Here is a 24,659-nt window from a genome sequence, read left to right on the forward strand (position 1 = left end):
TAGATAAAGTAGGTCATCGGACACAGGAAGTGCGGGGAGGGGTTGGGTTGATATGTGTTAAGTTTAGTAGAAAAAAGGATCAGGAGGAAATTCGAGTCCCCATCAAGGACCCTATATGAGATAAAAAAATTGAAGCACCAACACTCAGACCCGATTGCAACACAGTGCTTGTCCAAAGCATTCTTAAACCCATTCGCACTACTTGCAAGTACAACTTTCTCAGGCAAACCGCAAACCACACATTCACAACCCTATTAGAAAAACCCTAGTGGACCACAACTTGGGTTCACGGCCTCGGCTGAACATCTGTTCTAACTGCCATTTAAGAGGAACCCAGAGTTGGTTTTCATTACAAAAGAAGGACACCAATATGTTTGTTATACTATCATATGAGCTCCGATAGAAATGTAAGTTACACCACTGTGTTAAATCGTATTTTCTCATATGCATGGCGGCGAAAAAAAAAATTTCACAAACATTCATTTTCATTCATTTATTTCATGTAACCAAATTTAACAGAATTATCAAAGACAAAGTGCAGTGTGTGTATATACAACTGATATTTATATGCTACAGTTATCTTTGTTATTATAGCTTCGTAATATGGAAATTGAGAAAACAGAACTGTCGTTGTAGCTGAAATTCTCTCAAGATTTGTCTGGAGAGAACTACTGTACACACATGAAACATTTATACATTGGAAATCAACAAATGAGCGAAACAACCTTTAAGAATTAGGAATAACTATAAATACATGAATATTACATAATATAAAGAGAAAGGATAACAATGGACAATTACATAACAGAAAATTGAAGAAAACTAACATAATGTAATCTTGATTCATCGTACTGAAGACATGATTCTTAGGAAGGCACAAGCATTTAAATTTCACCTTAAAGGTATTAAAGGCTAAGTGTTAATACTTGCATGGAAACCATGCCAAAGATTGCAGCAGTAATGATTTGGTAGATGTTTAATGTATTTGTGTTGCTGCAAGAAGTGAAGAACATGATCATTTTTGTTGTTGTAATATGTAGCCTTCATTGTTTTAATTTTTTTTTTCATTTTCATTACATATTTGATCCAATTCAAACAACAAAGTAATAACACAAAGCGGATCAGGATGTACAAAAGGAAACCAAATTCCTGTAGCCCGGAGGCCTGTACACCCTTACATAAGAGACTTAGAACTAAAATAAATATATAATATTCACAAATAAACCATAAGAAATATAAGAATTACACATGTTATAAAGCTAAAAAATGTTCCTTAATATTGCACACAAATGACTGACCCAGTAGGAACCACACAAGAGCAAATTCCTGGTCTCAGGGGGAAGTTCAGACCAAATCCTAGGAAATTGGTTCAAAAAATTCATTTTTAAAACATTTGTTCTTGCAAAAGCATGATTAAAACGTAAATTTTCAGTGTGGCCGGAATTTACAGTGATGTTTACAATAGCAGAAAAAGAAAATTTACCAAAAAGGCACTTTGTAACGAAAAGAACCAAGAGAAGTTAATAACGATAAGTAAAAGAATACTAACCAAGAATACTTAAACGAGTACTATACTCCATTTCTTGTCTCCTTAGTCCTTAAATAAAACGAGTTGCACTCCTCTGGACCCCCTCCAGTCTACCTTCATAAGTCAGATTCAAGGGTCCCCAGGGCAGGTAAACCATAATCTAAACCTCGTTGTAGTTTTCCCCTAGAGTAACTGTGATGGTCATTTATCAGTTGATCTTTGTTATAGACTCTGGACTGGTTTATGTATTTCATTCTACTGTACCATGTAACTTGTAATTTCTCTCTCTGAGTTGCGTTCTCTCACTGCTGTATATGCTCTGCCTCTCTTACGTAATTTATCGTATCGTTGTTTTCTTTGCATCTGTTTCAGAGTTTGAATAGATGGGCTAATTGAGCTCATCTTTTGTCCTGCAGCTTCCATCTCCAGGGCTATGGAGTCTCCAGGCACATTATTTGTAATGTGTATGGCACTGGTCCCTGTACTTACCATTGCATGAACATGTGGTGCAATGCTTGAATTTGGTCACCTTCAAAGCATTGACCGACTCTGCATTTTGATGAGAAGTCTCAAAAACGAGTGGACCATTATCCTTTGATGTAGGTGCGAGTCTCAGGTAGTTTGTTTAGTTTAGTGCTGTCAGTGTGGCATATTGTATTGACAGAGAACACTTTGCTGCTTTTGGCATAAATGGAAATTTGTACTTCATGCTCCTCTTGCATATTTATGATTTCCACCGTAGCATTTTGCAAAACATGTTGATAAAGATTTTACAACTTTCAGTGGTCCTATTTGGGGGCTTTCCTGGAAGCAGTCACCTCTGCCTGTATATGGTAGGTCAAGTCCTCTGCAAAGTGCTTTTGTATCAGTGCTTCTTAGTTATAGTTTTTGCAGGAAACATATCAGAGGAGAGTACTGGTTTAGTCATTGTTCTGCAGAGTGACCTAATTAGTTGGACCTGGTCTAACAGGTTCTCTGTTTCAGAATAAGTAGCTGGAACCATTATACTACTTAACCCTTTAAATTCCATCATCATAAAAGGCACTTGACCTTTAGAGGGTTCATACCTGTAAGTAATTTGGTTGCACACATTTTTCCACAATTTTGCTCATCTCCGATGTTGACATCTTTCCTTAAGTTTGCTGAACAACTCTCATGGCTGGAACAATGTACCTGTTGACCCCTTCTTCATTCTTTCAAGAGGGCCACAGGCTTCCATGTCATTAGGCTTCCATGGCATTCCACTAGCAAAGTTCAGCGGGGTATCTTGTGGACCCGGGGGAATGACCCTCAGAGAGTGGCTTGATGAATTTGGACAGATCGCTAGTCCATACAAATTGGAAGAGACTGCCAAAATGAGAGCATTGTTTGACCATCTGACTGGGGCTGTAAAGGATGAAGTGATGTGCCTTCTGGACTCTAAATGATATGAAGAAAGTTTTTTGCTTTATTTGATTCAGACAAAGACTGTGCAGAGTATAAGCAGCACATTTCACAATAGTGTCCAGGAAACAGGAGAGTCACTGGCAGACTGATGCACCTGTATGGCCAAATGGACAATATTGCAGAAACAGAGAAGGAAGCAGGGGCACTGCAACAGCTTCCAGATGGCGATCTTAAAGAGCAATGCCTTCGCAGAGCCAGCCAGGTTTGGGTACAACGAGAATTGAGACAAGTGCTATGTCCCAGTCGGAAGATAACTTTGCCTGTATGAGAGAAGAGGCCTCTTCCAGGATTCACGGCCCCCGAGGAAGACTCGTGTCAGAGAGGTAGTAGCTTGTCCGCACCAAATGGAAGTAGACGAAGGCCATGATGAAGACTTTGTGCAGCAACAGGTGGATGCCATTAAAGAGGATCATCGAGTGGCACGAGAACGGTGGTGTGATGTTTAGCATCTACATCTCTTGTTGATGATACCGTGGCAACATAAAGCTGATTATCAGTGGCCCTGCAAGAGTAATGAAACATCCGATTTGAATACACAATTAAGACAAATAGACAATGAGGCAGCCTTTGGTATTGCATAAACCATTAAGGCTATGAACTTTATGGTATGTCACAAATCACGATTTGAATGATACCTTTAAACAAACTGAGTAATTTTGGGTGACTCAATTTGTGCCATTGCAATTTTACTTGTCCCACTGTGAATCAGTTAGACATGCATGTATCTTCAATGTGTTAGTTATGCCATTGCATGTAACAGATGTCTAATGGAGTTTTTAAAACACTCATATATATACTTACAGTTTTCAATATATACTATCACTAGTGAAATGGCATTGGATTTGTATGTAACCAATACACTATGACTGTCACTTATTGGATATCAACTTTGTGAAAGCTCCCCTTAGGAAATATTAAATCATGCCTTCTGTCTATATAACTCACTTAATTACCCACAGTGAGAGAATCAGATACTATGTACTATGTAAACGACGTCTAAACACATTTGATATCCAACTACTGTAGCTGGTTTGAATCATCACACAAAACTTAGATACTGTACATATATATTATACACAACTCCATTGCCAGGCACATAGATCAAATTATAGACCTAATTTATAGCCTTATGTCACACAATGCATCAATTTAAGTCTTACTCTCTGCTTCAACCTATCGAGGGTTAAACCCTACTCATTGTTTCAACCCTGAGTCCACCTCTGGATGGTGTCAGTGGCGGAGCTAGGGGTATTGGTCAGGAGGGGCGAGAATGGTCTGTAGGGGCGCTTTCGACACTATCTAAGTGGAGCAACGCCACAGGTTGGCGAGTAGCGTACAGATATTTTTTGAGTAAAGATACTCCCTAGATCGCCGGAAATGACCCTCTCCGGGCCTGGCTAATTTGCAGATAAACGAAAAATAAATAGGTGTCGCCAAATTACACCAAAAAACTGTGACAAAGGTCAATAGGTAGATGAGAATGCAATAATCGTGAATAAGTAAATAGTGGTAAAGAGCTGAAAAGGACGCCAGCAGTCCACTTGAGTCTGTCAGGGGGGGTACTTTTAGGTAAATTTTTTGATCTTCCGATGGTCTAGTAGGGGTGATTATTGTGTGCTTCATGGTTTTTGCTTTTGTTCCAGCAATTTGAAAGACTTTTGGGAAACATCTTTTTTTATATACATGACATTACTGACATTCTCTTGTTTGTGATTTGCTTTCTCCATTTCTTTGCCTGTCAAAATTCCAGCCTTGTGACGCAGATCTAAGGCATTACATATTTTAGAATGAAAGCTTGAAAGCTTTGAAACCTATATATTTTATTGATGAAAGTGATAGCTAGTTCTGTAAAATATATACAACAGGCATCCATGGAAGTGCATGTTTCCACCTGATACGCTACCACAAGCTATATTCTAAGTGATTGGGCCATGGTCTACATACATGCACATCAGGCAAAGAATTTCACAATTTTAGCTGCTTGCTAAAACTTGTCAGTGCATGATAAATTTACAGGCTAAAAACAAAATTCAACTTCCATTTTTCTTGAATTGTTGCAAGAGGGAAAGGATAATTTGACATTTTTGAAGAAAAATGACAGGGCATCATTTCTCTTCTGGCAAACAGCAAAATCAATTTTATATTTAGCCAGTAAATATCCCAAATTGTGAAGCCTGCATGTACTGCACTCTAGTCCTGAAATAACATTGTTGGCTTTTAATATGTTATAATCAAATGTGATGTCAGATTATAAAGTTGCTACTCATTAGGGACAATGTGGCAGAAAAGAACTGTCTAGACGGTTACAGAATTTTTAACAAACATAAAGGAAAGCGGGCAAAAGAAAGAAATAATTGTACACTATAATACTTACCACGGGTTTATGTATTGCTTCAATATTATTGAGAGTTAGCTGGTAACATGTAGTGGATTCTTCAGCATCATCATGCTGTTCATTCACTCTAGGAATCTGGTCAGCATTCTTCTGGAAAAGATCCTGACATTGAGACTCACTTTTAACCTTGCTGGCTGCTGATAATAGTGACTGCAACATGTCTTACTTTGTTCTCAGTTGATTCATAAACATCTTCTGAAAGCTATTTGAACACATTTTTTTTTTCCTCCAACACCTTTTTACAGCAGGGTAGGAATTCAGATTCTCATGTAAATACTAAATATTCATGTCCTGAAAGAAAAAAAGAAAAATGGGTAAAAGTTGATCAATATTTATATATAATTTGAAACAATGTACTGTATACAAATAGTACTAATAGGCTATGGTACTGGGTCAAATAATTTTGACTCAACCATATACTCGTTACCGTCCACCCTGTGATGTTTATTGATCTGTGCACTTCCATGAATGAATTGATTTTAGAAAAATCTTGTAACCTACTGAATAATCTAAGAGATACTTCTTTCCCCTTCAAATTTATGCTCAAATTTGATGGCCACAATAAAAGACACATCTCTGACCATTCTGTATCTGGTACGGATGGCCTGTATGACGCTATGAGTATACCAGTATGACTTAATGTTAAAATGTTGAGTAAGCCTGGACTAAGCTAATGTAATCGGGTCTGAGTGTTTGTGCCTTCAGTTTTTTTTTCCCTCTCTCTATAGGGTCCTTGATGGGGACTTAAGTGTCCCTCCTGATCCTTTTTTTTATCTACTTAACTAAACTAAACTAATAAAGCTGTATAATATAAGGCTGGGTTTTGCAAAACATCCCTTTCACAACTTAACAGTTGGGGTGACAAAAGCATTGAGGTTAATTATTTTGGCGTGGACCAGTTCCGCGAACAACATGTATTTGTATTCTTTCTCACTTCTCAAGTACTTTTACATCCAATACCCTATATCGTGTTTACAAATTTATGCTTTTATATGCTATGAAATTGGACACCATTGAAGCTCATAAAACTTCCAACGAACCCCTATTGGTAATAACACAATATGAATCATAAAAATAAATATTTACCAGTTACAGGGTCACAGATAGCCTATACTGTACTCCAATGTTACCAGCGACAGTTGACGAAAAAACGCTAGATTTGCGAAAATAAAACCCCAGAAAACGCTAAATGGTAGTTTCCCTAACTTTCGTGTTGTTTCGAGTCAATTTAGCACAGATTCGTAGGAGGAATGGTCACCAATCACAAAATAGATTTTGAATAGTTGATTTGAGTAATAGTCTGACCCAGAAAATTTGAAAAAATATGGAAATTTTCGGTAGGAAATTCCGAAGATTGGGCAAAAATACTCAAAATAAATTTGGATGGGTCTCCAAGTAAGAATTTGGTCTAAAAAATCTGAAAATGGTCTATTTTTGGTAAATTTAACTAGTTTTAGGCAAAAAACGCTAGAATTACCAAAATTAGAAAAAACGTACGCTAGAACCCCAGAAAAGCCAAAAAACGCTAGATCTAGTGTAAAAACGCTAAAGCTGGTAACACTGCTGTACTCTGTAGCTTCACCTAACCTTCAGGTGGCATACTCCTATTAGAGTCTATATCCATCCGCTCGATTGTTCTCCTTCAGGAAAAGTGCTAAAAAAGCAGCAGGAGAACATTTTTTTTGACCTGTTATCAATCATTGTCTAGTTTTTTGTGGCTTGCATGTTGACGAACATGAATAGAAGTACATGTGGTGAGAAAGTTTGGTCGATTGGGGCAATTTTAAACCCCTTTAGGCCTCCCCGGAGCAGCGTAGGAAATTTGTTTACCAATCAGTGAAGAGGTTTGTTTACAAGTGACGAAAAGTTCCGGCTCGGAAAGCCAAAAATCTACATGGTCATGATACGGAAAATTGATAGTGCCATGAAAGGCCAACTTGTCGGCTATGCGGTGATGGGTAGCGTTTAGCTAGTGGAAACTTCAATCTAGACTTAGAAACCACATTACTGGGCGTATACTACCAAAGGAACATAGACTTGTCAAATCATTTCCTATGGAACGCCTATGGAACGCCTAAAGACTGTATTTTTGGGATAATTCACTATGTCGTCGAATATAATTTGAGTGAAACTGAGATATTAGGCCGATTAAGAGAGTCTCGATCATCAGCTCGTACAGTGCGCCGAGCCATCGCGCCACTGTATGGACTGAGATATTAGGTGGATTAACTAATACTTACAGCTCCCCTTGTAGGCACTTGCTGTAAAAGACGTCATCACCCGGGGTTCGAACCACGGATGCAAAAGAGAGTCTCGATCATCAGCTCGTACAGTGCGCCGAGCCATCGCGCCACTGTATGGACTGAGATATTAGGTGGATTAACTAATACTTACAGCTCCCCTTGTAGGCACTTGCTGTAAAAGACGTCATCACCCGGGGTTCGAACCACGGATGCAAAAGAGAGTCTCGATCATCAGCTCGTACAGTGCGCCGAGCCATCGCGCCACTGTATGGACTGAGATATTAGGTGGATTAACTAATACTTACAGCTCCCCTTGTAGGCACTTGCTGTAAAAGACGTCATCACCCGGGGTTCGAACCACGGATGCAAAAGAGAGTCTCGATCATCAGCTCGTACAGTGCGCCGAGCCATCGCGCCACTGTATGGACTGAGATATTAGGTGGATTAACTAATACTTACAGCTCCCCTTGTAGGCACTTGCTGTAAAAGACGTCATCACCCGGGGTTCGAACCACGGATGCAAAAGAGAGTCTCGATCATCAGCTCGTACAGTGCGCCGAGCCATCGCGCCACTGTATGGACTGAGATATTAGGTGGATTAACTAATACTTACAGCTCCCCTTGTAGGCACTTGCTGTAAAAGACGTCATCACCCGGGGTTCGAACCACGGATGCAAAAGAGAGTCTCGATCATCAGCTCGTACAGTGCGCCGAGCCATCGCGCCACTGTATGGACTGAGATATTAGGTGGATTAACTAATACTTACAGCTCCCCTTGTAGGCACTTGCTGTAAAAGACGTCATCACCCGGGGTTCGAACCACGGATGCAAAAGAGAGTCTCGATCATCAGCTCGTACAGTGCGCCGAGCCATCGCGCCACTGTATGGACTGAGATATTAGGTGGATTAACTAATACTTACAGCTCCCCTTGTAGGCACTTGCTGTAAAAGACGTCATCACCCGGGGTTCGAACCACGGATGCAAAAGAGAGTCTCGATCATCAGCTCGTACAGTGCGCCGAGCCATCGCGCCACTGTATGGACTGAGATATTAGGTGGATTAACTAATACTTACAGCTCCCCTTGTAGGCACTTGCTGTAAAAGACGTCATCACCCGGGGTTCGAACCACGGATGCAAAAGAGAGTCTCGATCATCAGCTCGTACAGTGCGCCGAGCCATCGCGCCACTGTATGGACTGAGATATTAGGTGGATTAACTAATACTTACAGCTCCCCTTGTAGGCACTTGCTGTAAAAGACGTCATCACCCGGGGTTCGAACCACGGATGCAAAAGAGAGTCTCGATCATCAGCTCGTACAGTGCGCCGAGCCATCGCGCCACTGTATGGACTGAGATATTAGGTGGATTAACTAATACTTACAGCTCCCCTTGTAGGCACTTGCTGTAAAAGACGTCATCACCCGGGGTTCGAACCACGGATGCAAAAGAGAGTCTCGATCATCAGCTCGTACAGTGCGCCGAGCCATCGCGCCACTGTATGGACTGAGATATTAGGTGGATTAACTAATACTTACAGCTCCCCTTGTAGGCACTTGCTGTAAAAGACGTCATCACCCGGGGTTCGAACCACGGATGCAAAAGAGAGTCTCGATCATCAGCTCGTACAGTGCGCCGAGCCATCGCGCCACTGTATGGACTGAGATATTAGGTGGATTAACTAATACTTACAGCTCCCCTTGTAGGCACTTGCTGTAAAAGACGTCATCACCCGGGGTTCGAACCACGGATGCAAAAGAGAGTCTCGATCATCAGCTCGTACAGTGCGCCGAGCCATCGCGCCACTGTATGGACTGAGATATTAGGTGGATTAACTAATACTTACAGCTCCCCTTGTAGGCACTTGCTGTAAAAGACGTCATCACCCGGGGTTCGAACCACGGATGCAAAAGAGAGTCTCGATCATCAGCTCGTACAGTGCGCCGAGCCATCGCGCCACTGTATGGACTGAGATATTAGGTGGATTAACTAATACTTACAGCTCCCCTTGTAGGCACTTGCTGTAAAAGACGTCATCACCCGGGGTTCGAACCACGGATGCAAAAGAGAGTCTCGATCATCAGCTCGTACAGTGCGCCGAGCCATCGCGCCACTGTATGGACTGAGATATTAGGTGGATTAACTAATACTTACAGCTCCCCTTGCAGGCACTTGCTGTAAAAGACGTCATCACCCGGGGTTCGAACCACGGATGCAAAAGAGAGTCTCGATCATCAGCTCGTACAGTGCGCCGAGCCATCGCGCCACTGTATGGACTGAGATATTAGGTGGATTAACTAATACTTACAGCTCCCCTTGTAGGCACTTGCTGTAAAAGACGTCATCACCCGGGGTTCGAACCACGGATGCAAAAGAGAGTCTCGATCATCAGCTCGTACAGTGCGCCGAGCCATCGCGCCACTGTATGGACTGAGATATTAGGTGGATTAACTAATACTTACAGCTCCCCTTGCAGGCACTTGCTGTAAAAGACGTCATCACCCGGGGTTCGAACCACGGATGCAAAAGAGAGTCTCGATCATCAGCTCGTACAGTGCGCCGAGCCATCGCGCCACTGTATGGACTGAGATATTAGGTGGATTAACTAATACTTACAGCTCCCCTTGTAGGCACTTGCTGTAAAAGACGTCATCACCCGGGGTTCGAACCACGGATGCAAAAGAGAGTCTCGATCATCAGCTCGTACAGTGCGCCGAGCCATCGCGCCACTGTATGGACTGAGATATTAGGTGGATTAACTAATACTTACAGCTCCCCTTGCAGGCACTTGCTGTAAAAGACGTCATCACCCGGGGTTCGAACCACGGATGCAAAAGAGAGTCTCGATCATCAGCTCGTACAGTGCGCCGAGCCATCGCGCCACTGTATGGACTGAGATATTAGGTGGATTAACTAATACTTACAGCTCCCCTTGCAGGCACTTGCTGTAAAAGACGTCATCACCCGGGGTTCGAACCACGGATGCAAAAGAGAGTCTCGATCATCAGCTCGTACAGTGCGCCGAGCCATCGCGCCACTGTATGGACTGAGATATTAGGTGGATTAACTAATACTTACAGCTCCCCTTGCAGGCACTTGCTGTAAAAGACGTCATCACCCGGGGTTCGAACCACGGATGCAAAAGAGAGTCTCGATCATCAGCTCGTACAGTGCGCCGAGCCATCGCGCCACTGTATGGACTGAGATATTAGGTGGATTAACTAATACTTACAGCTCCCCTTGCAGGCACTTGCTGTAAAAGACGTCATCACCCGGGGTTCGAACCACGGATGCAAAAGAGAGTCTCGATCATCAGCTCGTACAGTGCGCCGAGCCATCGCGCCACTGTATGGACTGAGATATTAGGTGGATTAACTAATACTTACAGCTCCCCTTGCAGGCACTTGCTGTAAAAGACGTCATCACCCGGGGTTCGAACCACGGATGCAAAAGAGAGTCTCGATCATCAGCTCGTACAGTGCGCCGAGCCATCGCGCCACTGTATGGACTGAGATATTAGGTGGATTAACTAATACTTACAGCTCCCCTTGCAGGCACTTGCTGTAAAAGACGTCATCACCCGGGGTTCGAACCACGGATGCAAAAGAGAGTCTCGATCATCAGCTCGTACAGTGCGCCGAGCCATCGCGCCACTGTATGGACTGAGATATTAGGTGGATTAACTAATACTTACAGCTCCCCTTGCAGGCACTTGCTGTAAAAGACGTCATCACCCGGGGTTCGAACCACGGATGCAAAAGAGAGTCTCGATCATCAGCTCGTACAGTGCGCCGAGCCATCGCGCCACTGTATGGACTGAGATATTAGGTGGATTAACTAATACTTACAGCTCCCCTTGTAGGCACTTGCTGTAAAAGACGTCATCACCCGGGGTTCGAACCACGGATGCAAAAGAGAGTCTCGATCATCAGCTCGTACAGTGCGCCGAGCCATCGCGCCACTGTATGGACTGAGATATTAGGTGGATTAACTAATACTTACAGCTCCCCTTGCAGGCACTTGCTGTAAAAGACGTCATCACCCGGGGTTCGAACCACGGATGCAAAAGAGAGTCTCGATCATCAGCTCGTACAGTGCGCCGAGCCATCGCGCCACTGTATGGACTGAGATATTAGGTGGATTAACTAATACTTACAGCTCCCCTTGCAGGCACTTGCTGTAAAAGACGTCATCACCCGGGGTTCGAACCACGGATGCAAAAGAGAGTCTCGATCATCAGCTCGTACAGTGCGCCGAGCCATCGCGCCACTGTATGGACTGAGATATTAGGTGGATTAACTAATACTTACAGCTCCCCTTGCAGGCACTTGCTGTAAAAGACGTCATCACCCGGGGTTCGAACCACGGATGCAAAAGAGAGTCTCGATCATCAGCTCGTACAGTGCGCCGAGCCATCGCGCCACTGTATGGACTGAGATATTAGGTGGATTAACTAATACTTACAGCTCCCCTTGCAGGCACTTGCTGTAAAAGACGTCATCACCCGGGGTTCGAACCACGGATGCAAAAGAGAGTCTCGATCATCAGCTCGTACAGTGCGCCGAGCCATCGCGCCACTGTATGGACTGAGATATTAGGTGGATTAACTAATACTTACAGCTCCCCTTGCAGGCACTTGCTGTAAAAGACGTCATCACCCGGGGTTCGAACCACGGATGCAAAAGAGAGTCTCGATCATCAGCTCGTACAGTGCGCCGAGCCATCGCGCCACTGTATGGACTGAGATATTAGGTGGATTAACTAATACTTACAGCTCCCCTTGCAGGCACTTGCTGTAAAAGACGTCATCACCCGGGGTTCGAACCACGGATGCAAAAGAGAGTCTCGATCATCAGCTCGTACAGTGCGCCGAGCCATCGCGCCACTGTATGGACTGAGATATTAGGTGGATTAACTAATACTTACAGCTCCCCTTGTAGGCACTTGCTGTAAAAGACGTCATCACCCGGGGTTCGAACCACGGATGCAAAAGAGAGTCTCGATCATCAGCTCGTACAGTGCGCCGAGCCATCGCGCCACTGTATGGACTGAGATATTAGGTGGATTAACTAATACTTACAGCTCCCCTTGCAGGCACTTGCTGTAAAAGACGTCATCACCCGGGTTCGAACCACGGATGCAAAAGAGAGTCTCGATCATCAGCTCGTACAGTGCGCCGAGCCATCGCGCCACTGTATGGACTGAGATATTAGGTGGATTAACTAATACTTACAGCTCCCCTTGCAGGCACTTGCTGTAAAAGACGTCATCACCCGGGGTTCGAACCACGGATGCAAAAGAGAGTCTCGATCATCAGCTCGTACAGTGCGCCGAGCCATCGCGCCACTGTATGGACTGAGATATTAGGTGGATTAACTAATACTTACAGCTCCCCTTGTAGGCACTTGCTGTAAAAGACGTCATCACCCGGGGTTCGAACCACGGATGCAAAAGAGAGTCTCGATCATCAGCTCGTACAGTGCGCCGAGCCATCGCGCCACTGTATGGACTGAGATATTAGGTGGATTAACTAATACTTACAGCTCCCCTTGCAGGCACTTGCTGTAAAAGACGTCATCACCCGGGGTTCGAACCACGGATGCAAAAGAGAGTCTCGATCATCAGCTCGTACAGTGCGCCGAGCCATCGCGCCACTGTATGGACTGAGATATTAGGTGGATTAACTAATACTTACAGCTCCCCTTGTAGGCACTTGCTGTAAAAGACGTCATCACCCGGGGTTCGAACCACGGATGCAAAAGAGAGTCTCGATCATCAGCTCGTACAGTGCGCCGAGCCATCGCGCCACTGTATGGACTGAGATATTAGGTGGATTAACTAATACTTACAGCTCCCCTTGCAGGCACTTGCTGTAAAAGACGTCATCACCCGGGGTTCGAACCACGGATGCAAAAGAGAGTCTCGATCATCAGCTCGTACAGTGCGCCGAGCCATCGCGCCACTGTATGGACTGAGATATTAGGTGGATTAACTAATACTTACAGCTCCCCTTGTAGGCACTTGCTGTAAAAGACGTCATCACCCGGGGTTCGAACCACGGATGCAAAAGAGAGTCTCGATCATCAGCTCGTACAGTGCGCCGAGCCATCGCGCCACTGTATGGACTGAGATATTAGGTGGATTAACTAATACTTACAGCTCCCCTTGCAGGCACTTGCTGTAAAAGACGTCATCACCCGGGGTTCGAACCACGGATGCAAAAGAGAGTCTCGATCATCAGCTCGTACAGTGCGCCGAGCCATCGCGCCACTGTATGGACTGAGATATTAGGTGGATTAACTAATACTTACAGCTCCCCTTGCAGGCACTTGCTGTAAAAGACGTCATCACCCGGGGTTCGAACCACGGATGCAAAAGAGAGTCTCGATCATCAGCTCGTACAGTGCGCCGAGCCATCGCGCCACTGTATGGACTGAGATATTAGGTGGATTAACTAATACTTACAGCTCCCCTTGCAGGCACTTGCTGTAAAAGACGTCATCACCCGGGGTTCGAACCACGGATGCAAAAGAGAGTCTCGATCATCAGCTCGTACAGTGCGCCGAGCCATCGCGCCACTGTATGGACTGAGATATTAGGTGGATTAACTAATACTTACAGCTCCCCTTGCAGGCACTTGCTGTAAAAGACGTCATCACCCGGGGTTCGAACCACGGATGCAAAAGAGAGTCTCGATCATCAGCTCGTACAGTGCGCCGAGCCATCGCGCCACTGTATGGACTGAGATATTAGGTGGATTAACTAATACTTACAGCTCCCCTTGCAGGCACTTGCTGTAAAAGACGTCATCACCCGGGGTTCGAACCACGGATGCAAAAGAGAGTCTCGATCATCAGCTCGTACAGTGCGCCGAGCCATCGCGCCACTGTATGGACTGAGATATTAGGTGGATTAACTAATACTTACAGCTCCCCTTGCAGGCACTTGCTGTAAAAGACGTCATCACCCGGGGTTCGAACCACGGATGCAAAAGAGAGTCTCGATCATCAGCTCGTACAGTGCGCCGAGCCATCGCGCCACTGTATGGACTGAGATATTAGGTGGATTAACTAATACTTACAGCTCCCCTTGTAGGCACTTGCTGTAAAAGACGTCATCACCCGGGGTTCGAACCACGGATGCAAAAGAGAGTCTCGATCATCAGCTCGTACAGTGCGCCGAGCCATCGCGCCACTGTATGGACTGAGATATTAGGTGGATTAACTAATACTTACAGCTCCCCTTGCAGGCACTTGCTGTAAAAGACGTCATCACCCGGGGTTCGAACCACGGATGCAAAAGAGAGTCTCGATCATCAGCTCGTACAGTGCGCCGAGCCATCGCGCCACTGTATGGACTGAGATATTAGGTGGATTAACTAATACTTACAGCTCCCCTTGTAGGCACTTGCTGTAAAAGACGTCATCACCCGGGGTTCGAACCACGGATGCAAAAGAGAGTCTCGATCATCAGCTCGTACAGTGCGCCGAGCCATCGCGCCACTGTATGGACTGAGATATTAGGTGGATTAACTAATACTTACAGCTCCCCTTGCAGGCACTTGCTGTAAAAGACGTCATCACCCGGGGTTCGAACCACGGATGCAAAAGAGAGTCTCGATCATCAGCTCGTACAGTGCGCCGAGCCATCGCGCCACTGTATGGACTGAGATATTAGGTGGATTAACTAATACTTACAGCTCCCCTTGTAGGCACTTGCTGTAAAAGACGTCATCACCCGGGGTTCGAACCACGGATGCAAAAGAGAGTCTCGATCATCAGCTCGTACAGTGCGCCGAGCCATCGCGCCACTGTATGGACTGAGATATTAGGTGGATTAACTAATACTTACAGCTCCCCTTGCAGGCACTTGCTGTAAAAGACGTCATCACCCGGGGTTCGAACCACGGATGCAAAAGAGAGTCTCGATCATCAGCTCGTACAGTGCGCCGAGCCATCGCGCCACTGTATGGACTGAGATATTAGGTGGATTAACTAATACTTACAGCTCCCCTTGTAGGCACTTGCTGTAAAAGACGTCATCACCCGGGGTTCGAACCACGGATGCAAAAGAGAGTCTCGATCATCAGCTCGTACAGTGCGCCGAGCCATCGCGCCACTGTATGGACTGAGATATTAGGTGGATTAACTAATACTTACAGCTCCCCTTGCAGGCACTTGCTGTAAAAGACGTCATCACCCGGGGTTCGAACCACGGATGCAAAAGAGAGTCTCGATCATCAGCTCGTACAGTGCGCCGAGCCATCGCGCCACTGTATGGACTGAGATATTAGGTGGATTAACTAATACTTACAGCTCCCCTTGCAGGCACTTGCTGTAAAAGACGTCATCACCCGGGGTTCGAACCACGGATGCAAAAGAGAGTCTCGATCATCAGCTCGTACAGTGCGCCGAGCCATCGCGCCACTGTATGGACTGAGATATTAGGTGGATTAACTAATACTTACAGCTCCCCTTGTAGGCACTTGCTGTAAAAGACGTCATCACCCGGGGTTCGAACCACGGATGCAAAAGAGAGTCTCGATCATCAGCTCGTACAGTGCGCCGAGCCATCGCGCCACTGTATGGACTGAGATATTAGGTGGATTAACTAATACTTACAGCTCCCCTTGCAGGCACTTGCTGTAAAAGACGTCATCACCCGGGGTTCGAACCACGGATGCAAAAGAGAGTCTCGATCATCAGCTCGTACAGTGCGCCGAGCCATCGCGCCACTGTATGGACTGAGATATTAGGTGGATTAACTAATACTTACAGCTCCCCTTGTAGGCACTTGCTGTAAAAGACGTCATCACCCGGGGTTCGAACCACGGATGCAAAAGAGAGTCTCGATCATCAGCTCGTACAGTGCGCCGAGCCATCGCGCCACTGTATGGACTGAGATATTAGGTGGATTAACTAATACTTACAGCTCCCCTTGCAGGCACTTGCTGTAAAAGACGTCATCACCCGGGGTTCGAACCACGGATGCAAAAGAGAGTCTCGATCATCAGCTCGTACAGTGCGCCGAGCCATCGCGCCACTGTATGGACTGAGATATTAGGTGGATTAACTAATACTTACAGCTCCCCTTGCAGGCACTTGCTGTAAAAGACGTCATCACCCGGGGTTCGAACCACGGATGCAAAAGAGAGTCTCGATCATCAGCTCGTACAGTGCGCCGAGCCATCGCGCCACTGTATGGACTGAGATATTAGGTGGATTAACTAATACTTACAGCTCCCCTTGTAGGCACTTGCTGTAAAAGACGTCATCACCCGGGGTTCGAACCACGGATGCAAAAGAGAGTCTCGATCATCAGCTCGTACAGTGCGCCGAGCCATCGCGCCACTGTATGGACTGAGATATTAGGTGGATTAACTAATACTTACAGCTCCCCTTGTAGGCACTTGCTGTAAAAGACGTCATCACCCGGGGTTCGAACCACGGATGCAAAAGAGAGTCTCGATCATCAGCTCGTACAGTGCGCCGAGCCATCGCGCCACTGTATGGACTGAGATATTAGGTGGATTAACTAATACTTACAGCTCCCCTTGCAGGCACTTGCTGTAAAAGACGTCATCACCCGGGGTTCGAACCACGGATGCAAAAGAGAGTCTCGATCATCAGCTCGTACAGTGCGCCGAGCCATCGCGCCACTGTATGGACTGAGATATTAGGTGGATTAACTAATACTTACAGCTCCCCTTGCAGGCACTTGCTGTAAAAGACGTCATCACCCGGGGTTCGAACCACGGATGCAAAAGAGAGTCTCGATCATCAGCTCGTACAGTGCGCCGAGCCATCGCGCCACTGTATGGACTGAGATATTAGGTGGATTAACTAATACTTACAGCTCCCCTTGTAGGCACTTGCTGTAAAAGACGTCATCACCCGGGGTTCGAACCACGGATGCAAAAGAGAATCTCGATCATCAGCTCGTACAGTGCGCCGAGCCATCGCGCCACTGTATGGACTGAGATATTAGGTGGATTAACTAATACTTACAGCTCCCCTTGTAGGCACTTGCTGTAAAAGACGTCATCACCCGGGGTTCGAACCACGGATGCAAAAGAGAGTCTCGATCATCAGCTCGTACAGTGCGCCGAGCCATCGCGCCACTGTATGGACTGAGATATTAGGTGGATTAACTAATACTTACAGCTCCCCTTGTAGGCACTTGCTGTAAAAGACGTCATCACCCGGGGTTCGAACCACGGATGCAAAAGAGAGTCTCGATCATCAGCTCGTACAGTGCGCCGAGCCATCGCGCCACTGTATGGACTGAGATATTAGGTGGATTAACTAATACTTACAGCTCCCCTTGCAGGCACTTGCTGTAAAAGACGTCATCACCCGGGGTTCGAACCACGGATGCAAAAGAGAGTCTCGATCATCAGCTCGTACAGTGCGCCGAGCCATCGCGCCACTGTATGGACTGAGATATTAGGTGGATTAACTAATACTTACAGCTCCCCTTGCAGGCACTTGCTGTAAAAGACGTCATCACCCGGGGTTCGAACCACGGATGCAAAAGAGAGTCTCGATCATCAGCTCGTACAGTGCGCCGAGCCATCGCGCCACTGTATGGACTGAGATATTAGGTGGATTAACTAATACTTACAGCTCCCCTTGCAGGCACTTGCTGTAAAAGACGTCATCACCCGGGGTTCGAACCACGGATGCAAAAGAGAGTCTCGATCATCAGCTCGTACAGTGCGCCGAGCCATCGCGCCACTGTATGGACTGAGATATTAGGTGGATTAACTAATACTTACAGCTCCCCTTGCAGGCACTTGCTGTAAAAGACGTCATCACCCGGGGTTCGAACCACGGATGCAAAAGAGAGTCTCGATCATCAGCTCGTACAGTGCGCCGAGCCATCGCGCCACTGTATGGACTGAGATATTAGGTGGATTAACTAATACTTACAGCTCCCCTTGTAGGCACTTGCTGTAAAAGACGTCATCACCCGGGGTTCGAACCACGGATGCAAAAGAGAGTCTCGATCATCAGCTCGTACAGTGCGCCGAGCCATCGCGCCACTGTATGGACTGAGATATTAGGTGGATTAACTAATACTTACAGCTCCCCTTGCAGGCACTTGCTGTAAAAGACGTCATCACCCGGGGTTCGAACCACGGATGCAAAAGAGAGTCTCGATCATCAGCTCGTACAGTGCGCCGAGCCATCGCGCCACTGTATGGACTGAGATATTAGGTGGATTAACTAATACTTACAGCTCCCCTTGTAGGCACTTGCTGTAAAAGACGTCATCACCCGGGGTTCGAACCACGGATGCAAAAGAGAGTCTCGATCATCAGCTCGTACAGTGCGCCGAGCCATCGCGCCACTGTATGGACTGAGATATTAGGTGGATTAACTAATACTTACAGCTCCCCTTGCAGGCACTTGCTGTAAAAGACGTCATCACCCGGGGTTCGAACCACGGATGCAAAAGAGAGTCTCGATCATCAGCTCGTACAGTGCGCCGAGCCATCGCGCCACTGTATGGATTGAGATATTAGGTGGATTAACTAATACTTACAGCTCCCCTTGTAGGCACTTGCTGTAAAAGACGTCATCACCCGGGGTTCGAACCACGGATGCAAAAGAGAGTCTCGATCATCAGCTCGTACAGTGCGCCGAGCCATCGCGCCACTGTATGGACTGAGATATTAGGTGGATTAACTAATACTTACAGCTCCCCTTGCAGGCACTTGCTGTAAAAGACGTCATCACCCGGGGTTCGAACCACGGATGCAAAAGAGAGTCTCGATCATCAGCTCGTACAGTGCGCCGAGCCATCGCGCCACTGTATGGACTGAGATATTAGGTGGATTAACTAATACTTACAGCTCCCCTTGCAGGCACTTGCTGTAAAAGACGTCATCACCCGGGGTTCGAACCACGGATGCAAAAGAGAGTCTCGATCATCAGCTCGTACAGTGCGCCGAGCCATCGCGCCACTGTATGGACTGAGATATTAGGTGGATTAACTAATACTTACAGCTCCCCTTGTAGGCACTTGCTGTAAAAGACGTCATCACCCGGGGTTCGAACCACGGATGCAAAAGAGAGTCTCGATCATCAGCTCGTACAGTGCGCCGAGCCATCGCGCCACTGTATGGACTGAGATATTAGGTGGATTAACTAATACTTACAGCTCCCCTTGCAGGCACTTGCTGTAAAAGACGTCATCACCCGGGGTTCGAACCACGGATGCAAAAGAGAGTCTCGATCATCAGCTCGTACAGTGCGCCGAGCCATCGCGCCACTGTATGGACTGAGATATTAGGTGGATTAACTAATACTTACAGCTCCCCTTGCAGGCACTTGCTGTAAAAGACGTCATCACCCGGGGTTCGAACCACGGATGCAAAAGAGAGTCTCGATCATCAGCTCGTACAGTGCGCCGAGCCATCGCGCCACTGTATGGACTGAGATATTAGGTGGATTAACTAATACTTACAGCTCCCCTTGCAGGCACTTGCTGTAAAAGACGTCATCACCCGGGGTTCGAACCACGGATGCAAAAGAGAGTCTCGATCATCAGCTCGTACAGTGCGCCGAGCCATCGCGCCACTGTATGGACTGAGATATTAGGTGGATTAACTAATACTTACAGCTCCCCTTGTAGGCACTTGCTGTAAAAGACGTCATCACCCGGGGTTCGAACCACGGATGCAAAAGAGAGTCTCGATCATCAGCTCGTACAGTGCGCCGAGCCATCGCGCCACTGTATGGACTGAGATATTAGGTGGATTAACTAATACTTACAGCTCCCCTTGCAGGCACTTGCTGTAAAAGACGTCATCACCCGGGGTTCGAACCACGGATGCAAAAGAGAGTCTCGATCATCAGCTCGTACAGTGCGCCGAGCCATCGCGCCACTGTATGGACTGAGATATTAGGTGGATTAACTAATACTTACAGCTCCCCTTGTAGGCACTTGCTGTAAAAGACGTCATCACCCGGGGTTCGAACCACGGATGCAAAAGAGAGTCTCGATCATCAGCTCGTACAGTGCGCCGAGCCATCGCGCCACTGTATGGACTGAGATATTAGGTGGATTAACTAATACTTACAGCTCCCCTTGCAGGCACTTGCTGTAAAAGACGTCATCACCCGGGGTTCGAACCACGGATGCAAAAGAGAGTCTCGATCATCAGCTCGTACAGTGCGCCGAGCCATCGCGCCACTGTATGGACTGAGATATTAGGTGGATTAACTAATACTTACAGCTCCCCTTGTAGGCACTTGCTGTAAAAGACGTCATCACCCGGGGTTCGAACCACGGATGCAAAAGAGAGTCTCGATCATCAGCTCGTACAGTGCGCCGAGCCATCGCGCCACTGTATGGACTGAGATATTAGGTGGATTAACTAATACTTACAACTCCCCTTGTAGGCACTTGCTGTAAAAGACGTCATCACCCGGGGTTCGAACCACGGATGCAAAAGAGAGTCTCGATCATCAGCTCGTACAGTGCGCCGAGCCATCGCGCCACTGTATGGACTGAGATATTAGGTGGATTAACTAATACTTACAGCTCCCCTTGCAGGCACTTGCTGTAAAAGACGTCATCACCCGGGGTTCGAACCACGGATGCAAAAGAGAGTCTCGATCATCAGCTCGTACAGTGCGCCGAGCCATCGCGCCACTGTATGGACTGAGATATTAGGTGGATTAACTAATACTTACAGCTCCCCTTGTAGGCACTTGCTGTAAAAGACGTCATCACCCGGGGTTCGAACCACGGATGCAAAAGAGAGTCTCGATCATCAGCTCGTACAGTGCGCCGAGCCATCGCGCCACTGTATGGACTGAGATATTAGGTGGATTAACTAATACTTACAGCTCCCCTTGCAGGCACTTGCTGTAAAAGACGTCATCACCCGGGGTTCGAACCACGGATGCAAAAGAGAGTCTCGATCATCAGCTCGTACAGTGCGCCGAGCCATCGCGCCACTGTATGGACTGAGATATTAGGTGGATTAACTAATACTTACAGCTCCCCTTGTAGGCACTTGCTGTAAAAGACGTCATCACCCGGGGTTCGAACCACGGATGCAAAAGAGAGTCTCGATCATCAGCTCGTACAGTGCGCCGAGCCATCGCGCCACTGTATGGACTGAGATATTAGGTGGATTAACTAATACTTACAGCTCCCCTTGCAGGCACTTGCTGTAAAAGACGTCATCACCCGGGGTTCGAACCACGGATGCAAAAGAGAGTCTCGATCATCAGCTCGTACAGTGCGCCGAGCCATCGCGCCACTGTATGGACTGAGATATTAGGTGGATTAACTAATACTTACAGCTCCCCTTGCAGGCACTTGCTGTAAAAGACGTCATCACCCGGGGTTCGAACCACGGATGCAAAAGAGAGTCTCGATCATCAGCTCGTACAGTGCGCCGAGCCATCGCGCCACTGTATGGACTGAGATATTAGGTGGATTAACTAATACTTACAGCTCCCCTTGTAGGCACTTGCTGTAAAAGACGTCATCACCCGGGGTTCGAACCACGGATGCAAAAGAGAGTCTCGATCATCAGCTCGTACAGTGCGCCGAGCCATCGCGCCACTGTATGGACTGAGATATTAGGTGGATTAACTAATACTTACAGCTCCCCTTGCAGGCACTTGCTGTAAAAGACGTCATCACCCGGGGTTCGAACCACGGATGCAAAAGAGAGTCTCGATCATCAGCTCGTACAGTGCGCCGAGCCATCGCGCCACTGTATGGACTGAGATATTAGGTGGATTAACTAATACTTACAGCTCCCCTTGCAGGCACTTGCTGTAAAAGACGTCATCACCCGGGGTTCGAACCACGGATGCAAAAGAGAGTCTCGATCATCAGCTCGTACAGTGCGCCGAGCCATCGCGCCACTGTATGGACTGAGATATTAGGTGGATTAACTAATACTTACAGCTCCCCTTGTAGGCACTTGCTGTAAAAGACGTCATCACCCGGGGTTCGAACCACGGATGCAAAAGAGAGTCTCGATCATCAGCTCGTACAGTGCGCCGAGCCATCGCGCCACTGTATGGACTGAGATATTAGGTGGATTAACTAATACTTACAGCTCCCCTTGCAGGCACTTGCTGTAAAAGACGTCATCACCCGGGGTTCGAACCACGGATGCAAAAGAGAGTCTCGATCATCAGCTCGTACAGTGCGCCGAGCCATCGCGCCACTGTATGGACTGAGATATTAGGTGGATTAACTAATACTTACAGCTCCCCTTGTAGGCACTTGCTGTAAAAGACGTCATCACCCGGGGTTCGAACCACGGATGCAAAAGAGAGTCTCGATCATCAGCTCGTACAGTGCGCCGAGCCATCGCGCCACTGTATGGACTGAGATATTAGGTGGATTAACTAATACTTACAGCTCCCCTTGCAGGCACTTGCTGTAAAAGACGTCATCACCCGGGGTTCGAACCACGGATGCAAAAGAGAGTCTCGATCATCAGCTCGTACAGTGCGCCGAGCCATCGCGCCACTGTATGGACTGAGATATTAGGTGGATTAACTAATACTTACAGCTCCCCTTGTAGGCACTTGCTGTAAAAGACGTCATCACCCTGGGTTCGAACCACGGATGCAAAAGAGAGTCTCGATCATCAGCTCGTACAGTGCGCCGAGCCATCGCGCCACTGTATGGACTGAGATATTAGGTGGATTAACTAATACTTACAGCTCCCCTTGCAGGCACTTGCTGTAAAAGACGTCATCACCCGGGGTTCGAACCACGGATGCAAAAGAGAGTCTCGATCATCAGCTCGTACAGTGCGCCGAGCCATCGCGCCACTGTATGGACTGAGATATTAGGTGGATTAACTAATACTTACAGCTCCCCTTGCAGGCACTTGCTGTAAAAGACGTCATCACCCGGGGTTCGAACCACGGATGCAAAAGAGAGTCTCGATCATCAGCTCGTACAGTGCGCCGAGCCATCGCGCCACTGTATGGACTGAGATATTAGGTGGATTAACTAATACTTACAGCTCCCCTTGTAGGCACTTGCTGTAAAAGACGTCATCACCCGGGGTTCGAACCACGGATGCAAAAGAGAATCTCGATCATCAGCTCGTACAGTGCGCCGAGCCATCGCGCCACTGTATGGACTGAGATATTAGGTGGATTAACTAATACTTACAGCTCCCCTTGCAGGCACTTGCTGTAAAAGACGTCATCACCCGGGGTTCGAACCACGGATGCAAAAGAGAGTCTCGATCATCAGCTCGTACAGTGCGCCGAGCCATCGCGCCACTGTATGGACTGAGATATTAGGTGGATTAACTAATACTTACAGCTCCCCTTGTAGGCACTTGCTGTAAAAGACGTCATCACCCGGGGTTCGAACCACGGATGCAAAAGAGAGTCTCGATCATCAGCTCGTACAGTGCGCCGAGCCATCGCGCCACTGTATGGACTGAGATATTAGGTGGATTAACTAATACTTACAGCTCCCCTTGTAGGCACTTGCTGTAAAAGACGTCATCACCCGGGGTTCGAACCACGGATGCAAAAGAGAGTCTCGATCATCAGCTCGTACAGTGCGCCGAGCCATCGCGCCACTGTATGGACTGAGATATTAGGTGGATTAACTAATACTTACAGCTCCCCTTGCAGGCACTTGCTGTAAAAGACGTCATCACCCGGGGTTCGAACCACGGATGCAAAAGAGAGTCTCGATCATCAGCTCGTACAGTGCGCCGAGCCATCGCGCCACTGTATGGACTGAGATATTAGGTGGATTAACTAATACTTACAGCTCCCCTTGTAGGCACTTGCTGTAAAAGACGTCATCACCCGGGGTTCGAACCACGGATGCAAAAGAGAGTCTCGATCATCAGCTCGTACAGTGCGCCGAGCCATCGCGCCACTGTATGGACTGAGATATTAGGTGGATTAACTAATACTTACAGCTCCCCTTGCAGGCACTTGCTGTAAAAGACGTCATCACCCGGGGTTCGAACCACGGATGCAAAAGAGAGTCTCGATCATCAGCTCGTACAGTGCGCCGAGCCATCGCGC

The 24,659-nt window shown here is 47.0% G+C and overlaps 1 long non-coding RNA gene across 1 annotated transcript; it reads right to left on the reverse strand.

The window, feature by feature from the left end:
• Positions 1–478: 478 nt before the first annotated feature.
• On the reverse strand, positions 479–6,490 carry LOC139976984 (uncharacterized). The gene is made up of 3 exons (XR_011796353.1): positions 6,456–6,490; positions 5,349–5,660; positions 479–3,476 (listed from the first exon to the last, which is right to left on the reverse strand). It is a non-coding gene; the product is annotated as an uncharacterized lncRNA (long non-coding RNA).
• Positions 6,491–24,659: the final 18,169 nt, after the last annotated feature.

The sequence above is a fragment of the Apostichopus japonicus genome, chromosome 12, assembly GCF_037975245.1.
Source record: "Apostichopus japonicus isolate 1M-3 chromosome 12, ASM3797524v1, whole genome shotgun sequence".
Classification (NCBI taxonomy): Eukaryota; Metazoa; Echinodermata; class Holothuroidea; order Aspidochirotida; family Stichopodidae; genus Apostichopus; species Apostichopus japonicus.